Source organism: Leguminivora glycinivorella, chromosome 1 (genome assembly GCF_023078275.1).
Source record: "Leguminivora glycinivorella isolate SPB_JAAS2020 chromosome 1, LegGlyc_1.1, whole genome shotgun sequence".
Classification (NCBI taxonomy): domain Eukaryota; kingdom Metazoa; phylum Arthropoda; class Insecta; order Lepidoptera; family Tortricidae; genus Leguminivora; species Leguminivora glycinivorella.
Window position 1 is genome coordinate 22,711,884 of NC_062971.1, and position 5,829 is coordinate 22,717,712.

Here is a 5,829-nt window from a genome sequence, read left to right on the forward strand (position 1 = left end):
TATCTATTTAAGTATGTATATCGTCGCTTAGCACCCATAGTACAAGCTTTGCTTAGTTTGGGGCTAAGTTGATCTGTGTAAGGTGTCCCCAATATTTATTATTATTATTTATTATTATTTATAATTGACAGACATGACGAAACTATAAGGGTTTCCAGTTGACTACGGTCCCCTAAAATCATCAGATATTCACAGTTTAAAAAATGGAATAAAAATTAAGCTTGGTTGGTTTTGTTATGCTCATTTATTTATTCATCAGTTTCATCACACATCATGTCATGTCTACGAGAAAACCTGATTCAGTAGTGCTGCCTCTGGATTAAATGGCAGTATTATACCCTAATGGGCTCTTTTATACTAAATCGTGACGATAATTTTCCCATAAACTTATTGTTCATAATTTCGTTAGTCAGAAGTTGTTATTCATATATTTTGTGGTCATAAAAATCACTAGTCATAATTTTTGTTACGAATAACGTTTAATGGCTCTAACAATAACAAACCATAATATTGGATATCATAATCTCAAAAGTCATAAAGTTGATGATGAGTATAAAATTGAAAAGTATAACAATAATTATTCAGAAATATTATTAGGCATATATTTTGAAGCCCTACTGATTGGTCTGCATATAGATTTAATGTCCAAAACTCCTAAAGTATATTATATTTCAGACAAACATATAATTACACAGAAACATTTTGATACATAAAATATTATTTATGACTTGCAAACAAAAAGTAACTCCATTCCTTAGATAGGTTGTTAGTTTCCTTTGATTCCTTAGAGCGGAAATAGGAGCCCCGAGTAGCGGGGCTCCGTCTACTCATTGGTGGAATTAAATTGTTTCAAAATAACCTTTTTCCTCGTGTAGGTTCGTTAGTTTCCTTTTGTATCTTAGAGCAGAAATAGGAGGCCCGCGTAGCGGGGCTCCGTCGACTTATTGGCGGAACAAAATTGTTTCAAAAAATAACCCTTTGCCTCGTGTAGTTAGTTTCGTTAGTTTCCTTTTGCTAGTTATCTTTTGTCCTTAAAAGCGGATATAAAATATTGGCGAGATCAATTGGTTTAATAGGTGTCATGAAAATTTAATAAATACTGAGGAAGTTAGTAAGCCAAATTACAACTTTCGGGAATGCAGACAAAAAAACATTGCAACATTTTTTATGGGAAACAATAGAGATCCCATTGAATGCTATTAGTGAAGAAACACATGGTTATTAATCATTATGACTTGTGATAAAGTCCTTAGAACAATAGGCTAGTTTCCTACTAGTCAAATCAGCTTCTTTTTAAGAACTGTCAAAACGCTTTGCTAATATGGAATTACTATGAAATACTGAGGAGTGACGTCACAGTCAATTCATTTACTTTATATCTTTCTCTTTGACTTATTAAATAGAAATTATCTTGAAACATAACTACTGTCCATATTTTTCTTCTAATTATGTGGTGCTTTATTTCGTGCACTGCATAAAATATTTTATTTTAACTATAGGAAACTAGCCTATTATTCCGAATACGTTTATATCCTTCAACATTATGGTTTGTACAACTATGGACTTTGATTATTATGGCTAATAAATTTTATGACTAACAATAATTATGACTTTCAAAAATCGGAACTACAATTTCTGACGTTTAATTTTATGACTAGTGATAATATGACTAAGAAAAATTATGACGGAAAACGTTATGGATAATAAAAATCGGACTTAAAAAATTATGGGAAATTACCGGACTATTTCCGCTCTAAGGAATCAAAGGAAACTAACAACCTACCTAAGGAATGGGGTTACTTTTTGTTTGGAAGTCATAATAGTTATTTGTTATACAAGGGGGCAAAGTTGTATTTTAACGCCGAGTGTGGAATTGAAAAACGAGCAAGTGAAAGGATTCTATAGTTGAACCACGAGCGAAGCGAGTATTTGGGAACGTTGTTTACAAGGGACGGTAAACATGGAAAAGATATTGAAAGGAGAGTGAATGCTGGGAATAGAGTGAATGGAGCACTAAACGCTTTTATGGGCAGCCAGAAAGTATCGCAAAAAGCACGTCTGGCAGTGCATAGAGGAGTTTTGGTGCCTACACTTATGTATGGTAGTGAAAGTTGGGTGTGGGAGAAAAGACTTCAAAGTCAAGTGAATGCCGTGGAAATGAGAGCGTTAAGAAGCATGGCTGGTGTAAAGTTGAGTGATAGGATCAGAAATAGCGTGATAAGAGAGAAGTGTGGAGTGGATGTAGATGTGGTGACAAAGATTGAGATGGGTATGTTAAGGTGGTTTGGGCATGTAGAGAGGATGGATGAGAGGAGATTAACGAAGAAAGTATATGAAAAAGGAGTGAAAGGGTCAGTTGGTAGTGGAAGACCTAGGCGAACTTTTCTTGATCAAATCGGGGAAATATTGCAAAAAGGCCAGGTCAGAAGTACTCGAAACCGACGAGCGTGTATGAGAAACGTTATGAAAGTGTGTGAAGCGAAAGTGGTTTGTCAGGATCGTAGTAAATGGAAATCCGTGATCTCTGCCTACCCCTCTGGGAAACAGGCGTGATTGTATGTATGTATGTATGTATGTATGTAACACAAAACTTTTCCCCTCACTATAGCGAGGAAACTACAACGCAAAAAATGCGTTTATCACTGCTTCCAGTAGTTCCACAGGTGGTAAGTCATCTTTATTACTAGATTCACCAACTTTTATCAATTTTAAAGCAGTTATTTTGACTTTATTCAAGGTCAAATTACTTTACCCACTAGTGGATAAAATGCGTTTTTACCCGCTGGTATTAAAGGACAAAACACGTGTTTCCGAGCTAGTGAGGGGAAAATAATATTTTATGTAGGTATCAAAATGTTTCTGTGTACTTATATGTATGTCTGAAATATAATATACTTTAGGAGTTTTAGACATTAAATCTATATGCTGAACAATCAGTAGGGCTTCAAAATATATGCCTAATAATATTTCTGAATAATTATCGTTATACTTTTCAATTTTATACTCATCAACTTTATGACTTATAAGATTATGATATCCAATATTATGGTTTGTTATTGTTAGAGCCATTAAACGTTATTCGTAACAAAAATTATGACTTAGTGATGTTTATGACCACAAAATATATGAATAACAACTTCTGACTAACGAAATTGTGAACAATAATTTTATGGGAAAGAAAGGGATCCCGAAATTTTGACAAATGTTAATAACTTAAATTATAACAGCAGTATTATTCCCTATTATAGATAAAAATAATCGATATTTATCAATAAACACAATTTTTAAATGGACCTTTTCGGCCGCCTCCTAAGTATCTATGTGTATAATAATCTATGTTGAGTTCATTAGTGCTAAAGTTTGAGAAACACTGAGTGAAAAATTAATTACTTACGGTTTTCTTCCATTTTGTGAGTTTTAAACTATTTTTCCGTATTTTTCGAGCATTAGCACCATCCCACAGCACGTCAGAGAGATGACTGACGCCGCGAAATAAAAATAATCGCATTTTAGTAATTTACCTCTGAACTATGCCAGTTGACACATACCTTGTGACTATGTTATTCCTATGCCAGTAACACAAATATGTGACTACGATAATTACGCCCGGCATAGCTAAAGGGCTTAGTGAAACGCTGCCGGCGTCGAACGTGTTAACAAGGGCGACAACAATTGACAACTTGACATCATTTCATATATTGTTTTACTTGTTATTAGAGTGTCGCCTCGACTACTTCTCTAAATTTCATACAATAAGGTAATAAATAAAAATCTGCCATATTTCATAATATAATTTTATAATCGATTTTCGCTTAATCACAATTATTTTTCGAATTATATAACACTATAAATTTAGAAAAATGATTTTACATTCCAAACAATAGAAAAAACGTAAAATAATTAACATATATTCAATGTTATAGCATAAATAAGATCTTACAATCATTATACGATTAAAGAACGATAGCAAAGGTTAAGTCTGTATTACAATATGAAAAGATTACTGTATAGGCATACGTTATACAAGCATACACTAAAGCTGATTAAATGGCCCTTATAGGCTACTAGACTCGTATCGAATTTAGCACATCAAGTTATTGTTTTCTGTAGTATTTGACTTATGAAATCAATATTTATAGCTTGCGGGCATTAAAAGTGCGTGATGACTGCGTATTTTTAATAAAAGATGTGTGTATGTTTTTTTTTTAATAATGGACTGCGAAAACGGTGTTGGCCAATGGAGTGACGTCACATAATTCAGATCAACTATGGAAATTAGAGGTAGTAATCTGATCTCCATAGAAGCAAACTCTATTGTATTAATTCATAGTCGTTGACGGGTGTGACAATGTGAAATATTTTTTTCTAAATATACTGACGTCATGTCATAGATATTCTATAGATTAATATGGCTGATGTTGTTTTTGCCTGATCACGTAAAAGTAAACTTTAAATAAGTTTTTTGCGGGTTTTTAAGTCGTAATAAAATATGGTACTATTTTTTTTCGTTTAATTAGACAGTAATTAATAATATAAGACAGAAAGAAGAGAGAAAAAGGGTCAAGTAGCGTATTATTCGCTCTTAAATTTCGGCAAACCAATAAAATGTATAAATGTTGAATATATTCAGTTTTCCCTGTAAAGGCGGACAACCACTGCGGCGCACGGCTACTCGCCACATCTATTGTTTGCTAATCTACGTGATGTACAGTCATTATGACTTGTATGATACAAATCTCAGTTGACAGCGATTTTGACAGCTCCGTTGGGTGCAGATGTTATCAATGTTATCGTAAACAAGCGTAGAACTTCTATAAATTTAAGGCGCTTGCGTAAGTGTGGTTATCAAAAGTATCAAAATCGCTGACAGCTTGTTTTGGTTATGACTTTAGTAATTTTCGTGAGATAGTCATTGGTCGCTAGAAAAGTTTTGCAAAACACAAATTAATGGCTTATCATATCACATATATATATTTTAAAACTGTAACGTATGCGGAATGAAATCTGGACAAAGTTTTGATATCGTACAGAGTAAGTAAATAAATAAACTAAAATAATGTATAAATGCCAGATTAAAGTTTACATATCTGTCATTTAAACTGGTAAGTTTCATGAGTATTGGTTTCCTTTTCTCGAAATGATGGTCAATCGAGAAGGACGACCTAGCGAAACTGTTTGTAATTTCTACATACCAATTTTCTGTGACCGAATGCAAAAGCCCGAGGAAAGTTTTGTAGGAAGGGTTAGAAGCTAACAGTCAATTTATAATATTTTTGCGTCCTTTTTCTTTACAAAAACTACCGCAACAAAGCGTGGTTCAAGAAAACATTACAGCATTGGCAAGTTTTCTGGGAGAGATTTGATTAAAAGAAATGTCGGCCCCCTAAGGCACAAAATCTTACAGAGAGCTCGAGACAGCATTCGAATGGGGCAGCGAAAGTGATAAAAATTATCTTGAAGACATGAGTATCGATACACATTCAAAAAAAGTTAGACCTATAGTCTTCAAAAATAAAATAAAAAACTTTGAAAATGCTGCTACGCCGTTAAGTCAAAAAATGTAGAAAACAGCTGTTTTTGCATTTCTGGGTTTATGAATGAATAATAATATGTCGAGTAAATGGAATTTCATGACTAGAAAACTATTATTTTGAGAACACTAATGATCCTACGGACAAGAATGTGAAAAATGTCGAGCATACGAAGCTTCTTTAAAAAGTTATTACATGGAAGATAAATTTGGACCTTAAAAATTGCTAACATTGGTTTTGTCGACACCGATGGACATAAAGTATCACAAGTTCTGTTAGAAGCTTCACATTGGCGAAA